We start from the raw sequence: 18,899 nt of genomic DNA, 5'->3' as shown, positions 1-18,899 counted from the left end.
TTAAGCCAAATTCCATTCACCTAGGCTCCTTAAAAAAAAAAAGAATACATGCTACCAGAAAGCTCAAGATATTTACAGAATGTTAATTCACATCCTTATTCCTGATGACTGCATATTCCTTATGATTTTAACTTAAGCTTTGTTGGAAAGTTAGGTAGGACTATACGTACTGTAATCATTGCTTTTCATCGGTGAGGTGAAGGACAGAGAAGGTAATTAAGAGATGCAGTGAAAGCCGGCGCCGTGGCTCAACAGGCTAATCCTCCACCTGGCGGCGCCAGCACACCGGGTTCTAGTCCCGGTCAGGGCGCCGGATTCTATCCCGGTTGCCCCTCTAACAGGCCAGCTCTCTGCTATGGCCCGGGAAGGCAGTGGAGGATGGCCCAAGTGCTTGGGCCCTGCACCCCACAGGAGACCAGGAAAAGTACCTGGCTCCTGCCTTCGGATCAGCGTGGTGCGCCAGCCGCGGCGGCCATTGGAGGGTGAACCAACGGCAAAGGAAGACCTTTCTCTCTGTCTCTCTCTCTCTTTCACTGTCCACTCTGCCTGTCAAAAAAAAAAAAGAGATGCAGTGAAGAAAATGTCTTAGTGCCGGGGGTTGCACAAATCGAGGCTTTAGTTTGCTCATGTGACTCAAGTTAATTACAGTCTCTGTCTACCTCGGTTTCTTCACATAAAACAGGGATAGGATGCAGCAGTAACAGTAATAGTAACAGAGTTGCAGATGATCCATGTAAACTGTCTGGCAAATATGAGGCATTCAATAAATAGGAAGTGTGTTTTTTAACAGATAAAAGGAACTTGATGCCCTAACACTAATAGATTCCAGTGCCCTGCTCAACCATCTTAAGCAAAATACCACGGTTACAACAACAGGCACGGAGACCAGAGACTGATTCAACAGGCACTTATGTGTCAGTGTTTCCCCAGGCAGGTCGGGGATAAATAAGGCAAACTGTAAAGGTTAAGGCTGGAAGCCTCTCTGGGCTCCCGGGAAAGGACTACAAGCCTGCTGCTGGTGGCTGTGGCCGTGACAGTGTTGATTCTCCAGTTGATGGGAGAGTCCTGGCTCCACAAACACAAGGAAGGAACATCGACAGAAACGCTGATGGGAAAATGCTCTTAGAAGAAATCCAGTTATCCATGACTGAGTCACTGCAAAGATCTCCAAGCCAGCCATGAAAAACAATTAACCCGGAAACAAGATCAGATCCAAAGTCAGGACTTTGCACATCACCTATTTATTGGACAATGAAGAGGAAAGGTTCCACTTGGGATCCTTATGACATGGATGACTAACATGCTACACATGTTCATCACCATTTCAGCATTATTTCAGCCCACAGGTGTCTTACTTTGGGCCCAGATTCCCAACCTATGGACTCGAGGACTGGCACAGGTCTTTAGACTGAATCCCTATCTCACACAGATGTACAATCACTATTTTGTAAACACAGGAAGATGTGCTGCTCATTACTTCCTACATTTATTCATTTCAGTGGTATCAAATAATTCTCTGATGAAAGGTTTGTAATCACCAGAGAGAAGTAAAACTCAGAACAAGTCAAGAACTTTGACATCTTAATATAACAGCTTTTTGATTTTTCATAAGGGTTGAGAGCTACTTCACGGTTTATAATTTCTGACTGAGAAGGGAATTTATATTTTATGAAATGCATGAAGGAGAAAAAGGGAGGGTTTTGAGAAAACAAAAATTGTAACTTGCATTAATCTCCATTCCTAGCCCACTCCTGCCCATTAACTTTTCCTTGGCATTTAACATCAAAGTTAGTTACCCTTTCAGTCTCAGCCTCTCCGTCAGAAGAGACACACAACTGGCCCATAAGCCATTGCCACTCCCCAGCATAGACAGAAATGGCAGCGCATGGGGAGTCAGGGAAGTAAACATGTATCACTTCATTCCTCCCTTACAAAAGAAACAGCACTCATCCTTTCTTCTCCTCCTCCCCATGATGTTCTGACACAGTTCTCTGGACAGGAAGTTACAGACCAGCATAAATGCTCCAATTATTGAAGAGAACAAAAAAAATCATATGCAGCATTTCCCAATGAAAATGCACTGTAAGTTTTAATTTGTATTCTTCTAGATGCAACACTAAAACCTCGGCTGGAAAGCAACAATTTTGAACACCACAATAAGAAAATAAGAAAATAAACTTGCTTCCATCTAGGGACTATCACAAAAATATTGAATATATAATTTAAAATTATATGAGTTTACCTACATTTTTCTATAATGTGAACTTCCCAGTAGGTTACCCAGAGCTGGGGTGACAGAGTCAGGGGTATATAAGCTAACAGTGGTAGTGGGGTGTAGGGAGAGTCACATACATCATGTATTAATTAATTTATTTGGGGGGATATCAACTCCCCTAGGGGTAAAGCAGACATACCAATCTGATCCCTCAAAAGGCAAATGATATCTGTAAATTAAAATATATCATTAGGACTTTGGCAGCAAAAATACAAATTACATCGATGTAAACACAGCTAAACCTAGTCATAGACACAGAGAAGTATACATTTCAAATACTTGAAAAGTAACCAAAACTAACAAAACAACAAAAAAAGAAAGGTCTGGGGAAAGCCCTGGAGATTTGCTATGGTTTATCTCACTGATTGGCTCTCTTGGGGCTGGCCAAGGACCACCTGAGTCATCAGCAGAGCAGTCCCTTTTCGGCTTCTACCAGAGCCAAGGACTGTTCAAGTCCTAGCACCTTCCCGAGTGCTTACAACACTGTGCAGCTTGCCTGTTAAGAACCTTTAGATGTGGCGTAAACGTTGACTGAATGTTTGCCGATGCGACCACCAACCAGTCCTGTCCCAGCAGCCCCAGGTCCCTCTCTCCATAAATTTGAGTACGTGAATTCTATTTCAGCACTGGTTAAAGGATCAACGAGTTGTAAACAAGACACAGACAGTATGTTCTATAAAGAGCAAACGACAACCTAAAGGCCGGGACTGTTGCTCCTGAGTTTAAATTCTATTAGAGTGACAGTGGGCGCTATGCCCAAGCAGGAGGCAGGTGTGAAGTGTCACAAAAGCTGAGTGATGGGTGCTGGAGCAATCCTCTAAATAAATGAAAACTCAGAAGTCAAGACGCTACAGTCGTGTAGGTCCTTCAAGAGCCTCTTTTGATGGCTTGTTTTCACTTTCATCTTGTGATGTGATTGGCAAGCAAAGAGGTAGAAACAGACATCTCACAGTGAGACTCAAACTTTAGAAGTCCATGTCTAGCTATCTAGTAAGGGTGAAATTAATTGCTCAGTTTTTATAGTATATCTTGGCTACTTACAGCTAATACAATTAGGACAATCATCGATGTTATCACAACGCTCAAAGCAGCTCCATTTTAAAAGGGATTAAAGTTCTCAAGGACTATTAGATTAATGAGATCTCAGAATTCAAATTACCTCCAGACTGCTGATATGGGAAAGAACAGGAAGGGAGGGAGTGACAGAAATCTATCAGCCTGCCTGAGTATGAAAGATCTTCCCTTAGCAGGAACATTCATTTGAACTTAAAGCAGAAAATAGATTTTTATTATACACTGTCAGCACTGGAATGGTACAGTTTGGACCAGACCAAGGGCAGGTACCCTCTCTGGGTGATAAGGACCCAAATATTTGCACCATCCCCGCTACCTCCCAGGGTACGCACTAATAGGAAGCAGAGGCAGGACTCGAACCCACATACTGCAAGATGGGAATCAGGCAGTCCACACAGCCTTCACTGGGCCAGACCTACGAACTTAAACTTTACAATTAGCCCTGCCTCATGCTAGCAAGACACCCCTCTTCGGCAGACTCAAATTCCTCCCCTCTCGTCATCTCACATCTCTTCCTCTGAAATAAAGACTAAGAAGATGCCACTGGCTTTAATACTGTTCAGTCAATCCGAGGTCATGTAATCACCCCATAAACTGATTCTTCCCAGACATCCCACCTCCTCTCCTGCCCTCTCTAAGACCTGAGTCTCACCAGGGGCATAAATATAGGCCCCGAAACAAGGCCAGGCTTTCACCGGGGAAGAAGGCAGTTTGAATTCTCTGCAGAGAACGGTGCAGTCAGGGAAAGGAAGATGGAGAAAGCCTATAGCAGGACATCAACACTCTCCCTAGCGTTTTGTCCTGCCATGAACATCTGAGCTGGAACCAGACATGGATGTGAAATTAACATCTACCTGGTGAATTTAGGCAAACTCATTCTCCAAGTCACTTTGATGACACATGGAAGTTCATAAATAAAGATGCCTTCTGTCTCCACAAGGGACCCTGGCTGAGAAACTACAGTGGCGCTCACAAGTCAGACACCAGACTAAACACCTCCCAACTCGCTGCTGTCTCTCACTCCAGCTCCCTGCCTCCGCGGGGTGATGCGTGTGCACCACCAGCCTCTGATGGCTTCGCTGTCCCCAAATATACAGCAAGGGCCCGGGCTCCCCGGGGGCCATTTCTGAGCCTGGGCACCACGACCTTACTCTCCTCTCCACATTTCACCCACAGCTCATTCTCATCTTCCTCCCGCCCCACCCTACCCCCACCCCCACTCGCACCGCCATCCTCGCCTTGCACCACCCCCAGTCACACCCAACAACCTCCAGCCTCCCAGAACTATTATAACCCTAGGTCAAGCAGGAGCAGCGGCAGCAGCAAGAGCCCAAAGGGCAGCTGAGGACTCCCGGGAAGCGGGCACAGGCGGCCCTGAACAGCCCAGGGCAGCCCAGCTTGGAACACGCCTGCCCAGGGTAGAGCCTCAGCAGGTCCCACTGCAGCCCTGCCCGATGCCCTGGCCGGGCGGTGCAGAGCTGGGGGAAAGCAGTGGGGGTGGGAGGCAACCAAGAGAACCCACGCAAGCGATCCCAGTGATCCCTGACCCCGGCCCGCGCACCTGGACCAGGCGGCCACCCTGCGTCCTCAGGGCGCTCTCCGGGGACCGAGCTTCGGGCGGGCTCAGCAGGCTGGAACCGCGGCGACGGGAGCCTTCACTCCTCCATCCCGGGACCGGCGCGGCACGTTAAACACAGCCGGGCACTTCCTGTTTGAAGACAGGGGAGAGAAAGAGCTAGAGCGACCCGAGTGTTGGCGGCGCAGAGGGAGGGACAAGGACGGGCGGGCAGGCGGGCGAGGGGCTCGGCTTGCACAACCACGAGCTCCGGCGGCGGCGACCCCGCCACACCGGCTCCCGGGCGGGCGGCGCGGCCCAGCCCGGCCCGGGCCTCCCCCTGCTGGCGGCCTCCCGCCCGCCACCCGCCGCCCGCCACCCGCAGCCCGCTCGCAGCCCTTCCGTTTCCAGCAGCTGCCTGGGTTCTCGCTGCCCACATGTACCTAAGTCAGTGGCCTCGGTGGCTACGGGCGAACGGGCGCACAGGGAGTCGGCGTCCTGTTCTCCCCTCACCTCCCCACCAGACCCGGGTCCACGAAAAGAAGCACCTCGGGGAAGGTGTACAGGCACGGGCGAGCCTCTCCAGGGGAGTGGAGGCTGGAGTTATGCAAATTTCCAAAGTTTAAGAGCCACATCCCAGTATAGCCCCTGCAGCCCGGAGCACACAAGGAACACGCTTCGGGATGGGAAGTGACTTGTCTTGTCCCTGGCTGACTCAAGAGAGCGTGTGCACAGCTGCCACCAAGTGCAGCACACAAAAACCCCGACCCCTTGGTGCTCTGGGTGCCCCCTGGGTCTCTACTGAGATCAACCTCATGCCTCCGGTCCGCCAGTTTTCACAAATGCAGTTCCACGTGGAACAGAACATCACAGTGTGTCTTTCCCGAAAAACACTCTCCCCGCGAATGAAAAACATTCTCTGTGCCTATGAGTCACAGACAAGTTCCAAAGTCTTGGGCTTACGTGCATTGTGTTGAACTGGGACATTAGTGAACTTCGGGCCAATGTTAAAAACAACAGCCGACAGATGGTTCAAGAATGCGCCACCCGCAGAGCGCTGCTCCAGGAGTGTGCAATTGTAACACTCCTGCCTGGCACACAGGCCCTTACAGGAGGACCATCTCTGACAAACGGCTCCTTTATCATTGAGCTGTTGGCTTGAATCAAAGTCATTCACGTTTCCAAATCCAAAGTAGAGAACGGAATATAAAGGATGCTTATTCTGCCCAGGAAGTCACATCTCGGCTGAAGTCAAAAGAAACTAATGCATATTGAGCTTCCACCCGGAGCTAGAGAGCTCCCACTTGAATCTCTTCTTGGACTCCACATTCCCCAACAGAATTTCAAGTGTTCTAGCCCCCTATTCCCAAACGAGCAAATAGGCTCAGCGAAGTTAAGGAACTGTCCAGATGTCTGGGTTAGACAATGGTCAAATGCAGGGTTGAACTCAGGTCTTTGCTGAGGGTAAAATCTGGGCCATTTCCTCCAGGCTTTCAATTTATGCATTCTTGAAACAATAATGAAAAGTCACGCCAGGCAACCATCTCCGTACGATCCTGCGATTGGCAGGCCATCACTGTTGAGCGAGCTGGCTTCTTTGCCCATCTGAATGGCATGTGTACCTTGCTTACTCGAGCTGAGCACACCATGCTATCCATTACCCATTACTGGCTCTGTCAGCCTTTTTACAATTATTTGGTGGCAAAAGTTCAATAGGTTCTAGGATAGCCACTCATATGCCAAGGTACAAAGTCTGCGCAGATCAGAACCTAATCAGCTGACCAATATTTGTTCCCTGAAGGCTTTTTTTTTCTTTAACTGGGGCTTCTGAAGAAGAAAGCAATTACTACTCACAAAACCAAACACATGGCTTCAACTTTGAGTAAAACCATTGACAATTTCTCCTTTTCTCTTGCCATCTGCTTTAGCCCTCAGCTCCCTCACCTATCTGTAGCATGCTACCTCCCTTCTAATGCGGGCCAAGAGACAGAATACATGTTTAAAGGTGGTTAACTGAGGCTGGTATTGTGGCACAACAGGTTGAACCACCATAAGCATCCCATATGAGTTCCTGTTGGAGTCTCATCTGCTCTACTTCCAAACCATCTCCCTCTTCATGCACCTGGGAAAGCAGTGGAGATGGCCTGATTGCTTGGGACCTTGCTACCCATGTGGGAGATCTGGATAGAGCTCCTGCCTCCTGACTTTGGACTAGTCCAGCTCTGGCCATTGCGGTCATTTGGGTACTGAACCATCAGAAGAACTCTGCCAGGGCCGGCGCTATGGCAGGTAAAACCACCGCCTGCAGTGCCAGCATCCCATATGGGTGGTGGTTCTAGTCCTGGTTGGTGCAGTTCTGGCCATTGCAGCCAACTGGGAGTGAACCAGCAGATGGAAGATTTCTCTCTCTCTCTCTCTCTCTCTAACTCTGACTTTCAAATAAATAAATATTAAAAAAAAAAAACCTCAGCCTTTCAAATATGATTTTTTTTTTTTAAGAAAACAAAAAGAGGTTAAGAATCTTGGCAACAGTGATGCCTGCAGACATTGGCAGCGAGAGTGAGGGAGTGAACTGCAACTCACCCACGCTTCCCTATCATATCCTGGAGTTCTGAGATGAACTGTCGATGCACTGCTAGGGCAACAGCCGTCAGCTATGGCAGGGCTTGGGAGAGGGGCTGTCAGACTCAGGGAGATGCCGTCCTATCCTTCAAGCACTCACAGACTAATGACAGCCTCTCACTATACACTCACCAAGAGGCCTCAGCGTCCTTTTAGGGTCCTGCTCTGTCCACTGTCCACCCTGTCCATTCTCCAGTGCCTTGCTCACCTTGGACCTGTCAACTCTTCATCTCCTTTCACAAACTAAATTCTTCTTCCCAAACAGTTGCCATTTCTCTCCAACAAACTACTCAGTGTGGGGACTAGGGGAAAAAGATAGAGGTATGAAAAAGCATATTTCACTCAAAACTTCTCTTATTTTAAAAATGCTGTTAAGGCCGGCGCTATGGCATAGAAGGCTAAGCCTTTGCCTGCAGTGCCAGCATCCCACACGGGCGCTGGCTCAAGTCTGGCTGCTCCACTCTGATCCTAACAGCCTGGGAAAGCAGTGGAAGATGGCCCTAGTGCTTGGGTCCCTGCGCTGACATGGGACATCCAGAAGAAGCTCCTGGCTTCAGATCAGCCAAGGTCTGACTGTTTTGGCCATTTGGGGAGTGAACAAGAGGATGGAAGACCTCTCTCTGTCTTTCCTTCTCTGTGACTCTGCCTCTCAAATACATAAATAAATCTTTAAAAATAAAAAGTAGATAAATAAGTTGTCAATATTTATCATGTTTTTGAGAACAGAATTCTATTTTAAAATATCTTTTAGTGGGGCCTGCCTTGTAGTGTGGCAGGTAACACCACTGACTAGGATGCTGGTATCCCATATGGGTGCCAGTATATGTCCCAGCTGCTCCACATTCAATCCAGATCACTGCTAATGTGCCTAGGAAAGCAGGATGATGGCCCAAATGCTTGGGACCCTGTCACCCACATGGGAGACTTGGATGAAGCTCCTGGCTCCGGACTTCTGCCTGGCCAAGCCCTGGCTACTGTAGCCATCTGGAGAGTGAACCAGCAGATGGAAGATCTCCGCCTCCCCACTCCAAGTCTTTCAAAATAAATAAATCTTTAAAAAAAAAAAAACAACCTTGGTATCCCTGTCTTCATTTGTATTATCTATATCTGCAAGAATCCCCCCTTCCCCCCAAAAAATGAAAGAAAACAAAACCTCTGAAGAGCACTACAGGTGAGAAAAGACAAGGAACCAGGCTTGAATTAACCTGCAGAGCCTTAGTTTCCGTCCTCAGGAACTCACAGGACTAAACTACCTACCTTTTACAAGTCTGAGTTTGGAAAGATTCCATCATTCTTGCAAAAGAGGTCAACAGCAAATTATGCCTGTGTTGTCTGAGCACCATGTCGACAAATGATATACATTATTAGGGAAGAAAATACAGAAGTGCATCTGGGGGGAGTGTTGGAACTGCATTTGCTTTTGCTCCGTTCATGCACACTTGCATCTCTAACTCTCCACCTGGGCAGTAACCAGTTACGGGGGACGTGCACTCTGAGATGACTCCAAAGCTCAAGGCGGGCAGAACACACCCCAATCCCTGATGTTGTCTCCCAACGCTAAGCACCACAAGGCCTAAGCAGCACATCTGACTCCCCCATGGGATGGCTTTCTCCTCTCTGTTTCATGGAGGAGGGTTTCTTCCTTGCTGCTGCTGAGCAGGGGAAACAAAGTTAAAATCACAGGCTCCAAGAAGAAACAAGTTCCCACATAGGCAGGATGGAGGCCACAAAAGATAGAATTGACTTCACCAGCATCTGCGAGGCTCATTCTCAAAGTGTCCGTTCTGTAGGTACCACAGCCCATGAGTGAAGGCAGTAACAGTGTCAGAAACTGTAAACTAAGTTACAAGAGCTCACTCTCCTGAGGACTTGTGGGTGTGGAGGAGGAAATGATAAACTCATCTACAGAAAAAAGAAAAAAGGCTACTTGTCTTTAAGTAAAAAAGTAAAACTTCTTACTTTGGTAGTTCAAAATGCTTGCACAGATTTCTCTGTGTGCCAATCAGGATTCTTGGTGTCTAATACAGATGATTTTTGCAAAAAAGAGAATGAAAAACGACAGTATTTCTGGCTACCCACAGCACGGCCTCTCTGTCTTAGCTGCCTTCACGGTTCAGTGTCCTTTGTCCATCTTCGCCTCCAGCACAGAACAGGTAACCGGATTTCCCGGGAAGGAGGTCTCCGGTACTCAGGCTCCCCCCTGGCCTCTGCAAAACCTGGGCCATGGCTTTCAAGGAAGCCTTTTGCAGAGCCAACTGGCTGGCTTGATTGGCATTACTCACAGAGCGTAATTAGTCATCTTCAAGGTGTCAGAGTAAGTGTCATTTCCCATGGCCAAGTGTAGCAAGGGGCTGCATCATGCTTTAAAAAAAGAAAAAAAAATCTGCACGCAAGATGGTGTAGGCTCCCTTTTGGGCACAGCGTTTCCTGTTTTTGAGCAAGCTGAGAAGGAAAGCACTACTGAAAGCACCCCAGAGCAGGTCTTGAAAGACTCAGCCGCAAGGGCCACAGGTCCAGGGTCAGGTAGCCTGAGCAGGTATCTCCCTAGCTCAGTGCCAAGGTCTCCGCAGCTCTCCTCAGCTTCCAAACGTACACCCCTTAACCCAATCACAGTGCACAAATCACCAACAGTCACACAGGACAAGGCCTCACGTGCGCTGCCTCACTGAATTCTCAGAACTGCCTGTGTTGGGAGAAGTCATTAGCATTGCTTTCCAGAAGAAACAGGGCTCACGAGGCTAAGTGCCATTCTGAAAGCAGCAGGTGATACAGCTGCAACTCACCCTGGTCTGTTCTACCTTTTAATTCATTTATTATTCAGTGCTATGTAACTCTTGCTCAGAAAACTCTCTTTTAAATCATAACTTGAAATGCTTTCTCCCAACCACATCACCTTGCCAAATTTAGGTAAAGTGTAACATAGAAACATGGAGTTTTACAACATGGAGTTTAAGCCATAGCCACGTAAATAGCTCTGAATTAGGTTAAACATGCACTTGGGCTGCAGCTATTATTTTATAAAATAATAAATAAAAATGTGATAGACAAAACCTTAATGTATTTTTTTTTACCAAGTTTCCCCTCCCGTTCTTTAGGTAGCTTGCCAATATCTATGAAACGCGGGCCATTTTTGTGATGCACTGTGATTTGGTAAATGTGATATGAAGGAAGGGTATGATGTCGCAGAGGTTTGACTAAATGCAAATACAGTGTACAGGTAAAGAGTGTTCTATATGTTCCTGCACAGATGCCTGGCAATGAGCAACCTTGGGCTACTCACTGTGTGTTGTTCGTGATGTATATTGTGTAAACACTGTGCTACAAGCCGGCTTTCTTTGCAAGGATTGTTTTGTCTGTTCGTTTTCTGTGGTGGGTATCTCCCCTTTCTTATTTTAAAGACTGTTTTAATTTTCTGTGGATACTCTGAAAGGATCGGCCCTAACAAGTTAAATAAATATAATGATCATGAGTAAGAAAAGGAAAAAAAATGCTTTCAAAAATATGCCAACATCTGAAAGAACACGCATCTGGAAGTAGCAACATATAGGAGTTGAAAGGGATTAAGTCACACGTCACTCCCTTGATTCCATCAACTCTCAAGCATCTGTTATGCTGACATCCAGAAGAAGAAAAACTGTGTGAATAATTCTAGGTTGAAAACTTGAATACTTCAATTTTCATCTCTTTCCCCCTGCATGTGGTAAAATGGCCAAGCCAAATAGCATGAAAGAGAAACAAAGTGCATGGAAAATCCAGAAACCTTAAGATGAACTTTGAAAGTTTAATCATCATTGTTTAAAAAAATTATTTATTTGAAAGGTAGAATGACAGGAGGAGGGAGGAGTAGAGATCTTCCATCCCCTGGTTCCCTCCCCAAGTAATAGCTGGTTCAGGGATAGGCCAAAGTCAGGGAGCCCGAATCCCATCCAGGTCTCCCACATGGGTGGCAGGAGCCCAAGCACTTGGGACATCATCTGCTTCCATCCCAGACACATCAGCAGGAAGCCAGACTGGAAATGGAGCAACTGGGACTCGAACCTGCACTCCAATTTGGGATGCCAGAGAAACAAGCAGCGGCTTAACTCATTGTGCCAAAACACCAGCTTGTTATCAATTTCTTTAAGTACTCCTACATTGATAAATGCTAACTACTTGATATGTATTAATTAGCTCAAAAATTCTGGTGACTAACCCTAAGAGGCAGGAATTATCATTACCTCCATATATGTCATGAAAGAGACATAGAGATGCTAAGGTCTCACTCAAACTCACACTGCTACACCAGAATTCAGGCAGCCTGGCTGACCACAGAGCTTATTTCAACCAACACATTTTATTACCAACAGGGCACAACTGGATGGGGTTTGCTTTCTCCAGCAGGAAAGTCCATGGGTACAGTATAATGGATATGGAGACGAAAAGGAGTAGGTGAAAGGCTCAGAGATTTTCTTCCTTGCAGCAAGAACATAAGCAGTGGTCGTAGGGGCACCAGGTGGGCAGGGCAGCCTGGTAAGCATTGCAGAATAAATGAATATTAAAAGGGGGACTGTATTTGTAGCGTGGAACAGTCAGAAAGCAGGGCTATTTCCTCACCTTCGCCAGAATCCTTGAGTTTGAAGGTTCCAGGTTTGCTTGGCCACGGTGCAGTTAGTTGAATTAGCAACAGAAGCAAAGGCATTGAACCCAGAACACTTTGATCCTGGTAAAGCAGTTGATACAGTGTCCTGCAAAGCCAGGATCGCTAAATCAACTGAAACTCAGGTGGCTACAAGAACCACACTGGAGTCAAGCAGGCTACAAAGAGAAACATGGGATACGTCTGCCAGTATGATGAAGCAAATGCCGCAAGAAACGGTAGTCAATCTGCATTCAAATTATTCACACTGTTATAATTATTCAGTCTGTTATAATCAAATTTGCACATAACATTAATTTGGGAGGCATCAAGAGGGCAAATGAGGGTGAGCCAACGGATTTGGTTAAATTAACAGAGAAGTGAGGAAAAACAAGAAGTTCTGTTTCCATTTTGTGCTCCTTTTAATTTGCAGGGAGGGGCTGAGGATGTGGAATGAACAGTAACAGCCTCTGGACCCAAAAGGCCAAGGCCGAACCAACTGAGCAAGAGCAAGCCGGCTGTGTTTAAAGCTGTAGGGCCTCAGGTCTAAACTCACAAAGTCTGATCCTATTATTTCACATGCCATGAAAATTCCCTGGGAAGTAGTATTCCTTGCGAGAAGACAACTTAATTAGCAAAACCCAAAGAAAAGGAGTTCAGAAGTTGAATTTAGAGGTCAGATGAGAAAGTCGGTGGTGAATGTGTAATCTGGCCCCACTACAAACACGCCGCACAGGCAGAAGGTCACAAGAAGGGTGTGTGAGCCCATGGCAGCAGAGAACAGTGGAGAAGGGGGAGAGGCTACAGCTACAACGTGGACTAACATTGTTTTAAGCATAAATTATCATTTCTAATTTCTCTAATGTTGAGAAACGGCTTTTCCCTTGGTAGAACTGTTTGTCTTCCCAGTAAAAATTTCACTATTTCACTTTAAAAATCTACAGTAGGGGGCTGGCATTGTAGCGTACTGAGTAAAGCTGTTGCCTGCGATGCAGGCATCCCACATGGGCGCCAGTTCGAGTCCCAGCTGCTCCACTTCTGATCCAGCTCTCTGCTAATGTGCCTGGGAAAACAGCGGAGGATGGCCCAAGTGCTTGGGTCCCTGCACCCACATGGGAAACACCAAAAAAGCTCCTGACTCCTGGCTTCAGCCTGGCCCAGCCCTGGGCGTTGTGGCCATCTGGAGAATGAACCAGTGGATGGATTATCTCTCCGTCTTTCCCTCTCTCTTTCTATAACTCTTTCAATTAAATAAATAAATCTTAAAAAAAAAAAGTTTAAAAAGAGAAAAAAAATTGCAGTTACCTTAGAACTCAAGAACTAGGAGGCAAAGAGCCGTGCAGTGTTGGAAAACCTGTATTCAGACTAGGTTCCAGGAAATGTACAAATGGGCATCATTTCCTGCGACTCCTAAAAGACTGAAGAAAAAGCCATTAGCCCTGTGGACAATCCGCAAGGAAAGGTTCTTTCCCAGATGCGAGCTCTAGGTTTAGCCTTGCAGGATGGTTCATGGGAGGAAAGCATTTTTCTGGGGGTAGGAGGACCCTGAAAGGAAAGGGGACACTGCATACTTAAAGCTTCCTATTACGTCTTTCTTACCGCTCCCAACTGCAATATGCACACTTATTTTTAAAAGTAAAGTTCTTTGGGCTGGCATTGTGGTGTAGAGGGTAAAACCGCCACCTGCAATGCCAGCATCCCATGTGAGCACCAATTCAAGTCCTGGCTGCTCCACTTCTGATCCAGCTCCCGACTAAAGTACCTAGGAAGGCAGTGGAGGATGGCCCAAGTGCTTGGGCCCCTGCACCTGCATGGGAGACCCGGAAGAAGCTCCTGGCTCCTGGTTTCGGTGTGGCTTAGCCCCAGCTGTTGCGGCCATATGGAGAGTGAACCAGCAGATACAAGATCTCTCTGTCTTTCCCTCTCTCTGTAACTCTGCCTTTCAAATAAATAAAATAAATCTTAAAAAAAAAAAAAAAAAAAAAAGTAAAGATCCCAGTAAGTGGGAAAGTCTGGGAAAGAAAATCTTTGAGTATCTGCAGACTCAATGACAGCAACAACAGTGATGGCAGCAGCCGACACTGGAGGCTTAACTGTGTGCCAGGAACTCTTCTAAGCATTTCACATAAACTGTCCTCACAACTAACCCTGGCAGTAGTCTAGGAACAGAGTACACAGGGCCTGAAATGTCCTACTAAGGAATTCATTCTTTTGCCTTTGAACAAAGGCTGGTCCGTTGAAGGGAGATACTAATGTATCTTTGTAGAAATATAAGTGACTTTCCCAAGGTCCCATGGCCAGTAAGAGACAGAACAGGATCAAGACTGAAACAGCCTCCAGAGCTCACGCTCTGAGACACTGTCAGTGAAGACGGCTGACAGGGAAACCTATGCATTCCATTTCCTTCTAAACAAAAGGAAAAAACTTAGCACAGTGCCATAAAGATCAGAGTCACATCACATTTTCACTATGAGCAGGAAAAGGTATGTGAAAAATGTCAAAGTGCTGAAATCACTGTTTATAGAAAATTTGAGGGGCACTGGCACAGCAGTTAGCTGCCAATTGGGAAGCCAACATCCCACATCAGAATGCCTGGTTCAAATTCTCGCTGTTCCACTTCCAATCCAGCTTCCTGCTTATGCACCCAGGGGGCAACAGGTTATGGCTCAAGTACTTTGTTGGGCTCTGCCATCCATAAGAGAGACCTGGGTGAAGATCCTGGCTTCAGCCTAGCCCAGCTTTAGTTGTTGTGGAAGTGAATCAGCAGATGGAAGATGTGCCACTCTGTCTTTCAAATAAATACAAATAAATAAATTTTGGGGGAAAAATGCAAACTATAGGCTCCAAGACAGATTGGATCATCCTTAAGGTTAGAATATTAGCCCTGGCTGCTCTGCTTCTGATCTAGCCTCTTGCTGAGGCAGTGGAAAAAGCAGTGGATAATGTCCCAAGTCCTTGGGCCCCTGACACCCACATGGGAGATCCAGATGGAGTTCCTGGCTCCTGGCTTCAGCCTGGCTTTACCTTGGCTGTTGTGGGCAATTTGAGGAGTAAACCAGTGGATTGAAGATCATTTTCTCTTGCTCTCTCTCTCCGTGTGTTGCTCTGCCTTTCAAATAAATATTTTTTCCTAAAGATTTATTTATTTATTTGAATTGTAGAGATACAGAGAAAGAAGGAGAGAGAGAGAGAGATCATCCATCTGCTGGTTCACTCCCCAAATGGCAGCAATGGCCAGGGCTGGGCCAGGACGAAGCCAGTAGCCAGGAGATTCTTCCAGGTCTCCCACGCAGGTGCAGGGGCCCAAGGACTTGGGCCATCTTCCACTGCTTTCTCAGCACATTAGCAAGGAGCTGTATCAAAATTGGAGAAGGGACTGGCGCTGTGGCGCAGTAGGTTAATCCTCCACCTGGGGCGCTGGCATCCCATATGGGCGCCAGTTCTAGTCCAGCTGCTCCTCTTCTGATCCAGCTCTCTGCTATGGCCTGAGAAAGCAGTAGAAGATGGCCCACGTCCTTGGGCCCCTGCACCTGTGTGGGAGACCTGGAAGAAGCTCCTGGCTTCAGATCAGCACAGCTCTAACCACTGTGGCCATTTGAGGAGTGAACCAGCAGATGGAAGACTTTTCTCTCTGTCTCTCCCTCTCACTGTCTATAACTCTATCTCTCAAATAAATAAAATCTTAAAAAAGAAGAAGAAGAAGAAGAAGAAGAAGAAGAAGAAGAAGAAGAAGAAGAAGAAGAAGAAGAAGAAGAAGAAATGGAGACTCCAGGACTTGAACCAGCACCCATATGGGATGCCAGCACTTCAGCAAGAAGCTTAACCTTCTGTGCCACAGTGCTGGGCCCTCAAATAAATAAATTTTCAAAAAAGTGTTTGTGGAGCTAGTGTTATGGCACAGCAGGTTAAGGCACCATCTGCATCCCACATGAGCCTGTGGTTCATGTTCCAGCTCCTCCACTTCCAATCCAGCTCCCTATTAACATGCCTGGGGAAGCAGTGGAAGATGACCCAAAGTCATTGGGCTCCTGCTCCCACATGGGAGTCCTGGATGGAGCTCCAGATTCCTGGCTTCAGTCTGGCATAGCCTTGGCTGTTGCAGCCATTTGGGGAGTGAGTGAACCAGCAATGGAAGATCTCTTTCCCCCTCCCTCCCTCTCTCTCTGTAACTCTGCCTTTCAAATAAATAAATATTTTTTTAAAATTGTTTTCATCTGCTTGAATGGCAGAGCAATTGAGAGACAGAGTTAAAGATTGAGATAGGGCCGGCACCGCGGCTCACTAGGCTAATCCTCCGCCTTGCGGCGCCGGCACACAAGGTTCTAGTCCCGGTCGGGGCACTGGATTCTGTCCCGGTTGCCCCTCTTCCAGGCCAGCTCTCTGCTGTGGCCAGGGAGCGCAGTGGAGGATGGCCCAAGTGCTTGGGCCCTGCACCCCATAGGAGACCAGGAGAAGCACCTGGCTCCTGCCATCGGATCAGCGCGAGCACGGTGCGCTGGCCACAGCGCGCCAACCGCGGTGGCCATTGGAGGGTGAACCAACGGCAAAGGAAGACCTTTCTCTCTGTCTCTCTCTCTCACTGTCCACTCTGCCTGCCTGTCAAAAAAATAAATTTAAAAAAAGAAAAGAAAAAAAAAAAAAGATTGAGATAGGTAGATCAATCTTTAATTTGCTCATTCACTCCCCAAATGCTCACAACATCCATGGATGGATCAGTCCAAAGCTGGGAGCCTGGAACTCAGTCCAGGTCTCCCCATGGGTGGTAGGGAGCCAGGTACTTGAGCCATCACCTTGTGCCTCCTGGGCACACACTCCTCCTTGGAAGCTGGATCAGAAGAGGAGTAGCCAAGATGCAAAATGGCACTCCAGTGTGGGATGTGGGCATGCCAAGCAGCAGCTCACCCCTCTGCACAATGGCTGACCTTGGCCTGCACCACTTCCTAGGCCTTGACTCTGCAGCACTAGAACGACTGCAGTGTGCTCTTGAAACCTGCGGGGAAGAATTCCCCAGGTGACCGCAAGGTGCAGGTCACTGGGGCCACTGGAGTCAGAGATGAGAGCACACTGTTTCCTCTCTCAGGAATCTTCAGTGGAACGGTCTTTGTCACAGTCCAAACTCCTCAGCAAGTCACTCCAGGCCCTCCAGAAGCTGTCCCTAAACGACTCCTCTGGCCTCCACTCCTGTGCCCCTTGCTGTGTCCTCAACACACGACATCCGTGTGTACCTCCACACCAGCATTCCCTCAGTTCTCCCTCTAATTCTCTGTCACCATCTTCCCATCCTTCAAGGCCCTGTTCAAGCTATTTCCTTGTGAAAACTTGCCTGATCTTTCCTCTGCAAAGCAGACTCTCCTTCCTCTGAGCAAATGTCAAAAGACTTTAGCTCACCCACAAATTTTAGCATACATTGCACACCATGCTGAATTACACTCAGCTGTTTACACATCACTCTCGAATGCAAGCACATTTTTTTTTTTTTTTTTTTTTTTTTTTTTTTTGGACAGGCAGAGTGGATAGTGAGAGAGACAGAGAGAAAGATCTTCCTTTTTTTGCCGTTGGTTCACCCTCCAATGGCTGCTACGGCTGGCGCATCTCGCTGATCCGAAGCCAGGAGCCAGGTGCTTCTCCTGGTCTCCCATGCGGGTGCAGGGCCCAAGCACTTGGGCCATCCTCCACTGCCTTCCCGGGCCATAGCAGAGAGCTGGACTGGAAGAGGGGCAACCGGGATAGAATCCAGCGCCCCAACCGGGACTAGAACCCGTTGTGCCGGCGCCGCAAGGCGGAGGATTAGCCTGTTAAGCCACGGCGTCGGCCTGCAAGCACATATCTTACACATTTTTCATTTTATGGATGAGAGATAGCCCTAGGTTCAAAGCCTAGTTCTTCCAGTTAATTACTAGGCTACCACTCCAGACAGGTTATAAAAGCACAGAGTTTCGGCCGGCGCCGCGGCTCAATAGGCTAATCCTCCGCCTTGCGGCGCCGGCACACAAGGTTCTAGTCCCGGTCAGGGCACCGGTCCTGTCCCGGTTGCCCCTCTTCCAGGCCAGCTCTCTGCTGTGGCCAGGGAGTGCAGTGGAGGATGGCCCAAGTGCTTGGGCCCTGCACCCCATGGGAGACCAGGAGAAGCACCTGCCTTCTGTCATCGGAACAGCGCGGTGCGCAGGCCACAGCGCGCCTACCGCGGCGGCCATTGGAGGGTGAACCAACGACAAAAAGGAAGACCTTTCTCTCTGTCTCTCTCTACTGTCCACTCTGCCTGTCAAAAAAAAAAGAAAAAAGAAAAAAAAAAAAACACAGAGCTTCAATTTTGTAGTCATTGAAGTGGATCAGCAATGACATCGACCTTCATGACTGATTAAGGATAAAACCTCGGGGCTGGCATTGTGGTACAGCTGGTTAAAGCCTTGGCCCACAGTGCCGTCATCCCATATAGGCACCGGTTTGAGTCCCGGATGATCCACTTCTGATCCACCTCCTTGCTGATGCACATGGGAAAGCAGCAGAGGATGGCTCAAGTGCTTGGGTCCCTACACCCACGTGGGAGACCTGGAAGAAGCTCCTGGCTACTGATCAATTCAGCTCAGCTCCAGCTCTTGCGGCCACTCGGGGAGTGAACCAGCGGATGGAAGACCTCTCTCTCTGCCTCTACCTCTCTCTATAGCTCTGTCTTTCAAACAAATAAAAGTAAATCTATAAAAAAAAAAAAGATAAAACCCGAAAAGCGGCCCATCGTGGGTCACCTAAAACACACTAAC

At 47.7% G+C, this 18,899-nt stretch overlaps 1 protein-coding gene across 3 annotated transcripts in view; it reads right to left on the bottom strand.

Annotated features, from left to right (window-relative positions):
- LRRC8D (leucine rich repeat containing 8 VRAC subunit D) overlaps positions 1-18,899 on the bottom strand; it is a 141,272-nt gene that overhangs the window by 108,610 nt on the left and 13,763 nt on the right. Inside the window, exons 1-2 of one of the 3 annotated variants that reach the window (XM_062191704.1) lie at positions 5,348-5,584; positions 4,911-5,057 (exon numbers count right to left, since the gene is read on the bottom strand). The gene's annotated coding sequence lies outside the window, so the exon portion shown is untranslated. Of the gene's footprint in view, positions 1-4,910; positions 5,159-5,347; positions 5,585-18,899 lie in introns of those variants that run through there. The other 2 variants (XM_062191701.1, XM_062191703.1) reach the window with 2 other exon arrangements.

Source organism: Lepus europaeus, chromosome 5 (assembly GCF_033115175.1).
Source record: "Lepus europaeus isolate LE1 chromosome 5, mLepTim1.pri, whole genome shotgun sequence".
NCBI lineage: Eukaryota > Metazoa > Chordata > Mammalia > Lagomorpha > Leporidae > Lepus > Lepus europaeus.
This window is presented reverse-complemented; position numbering and strand designations above follow the sequence as displayed.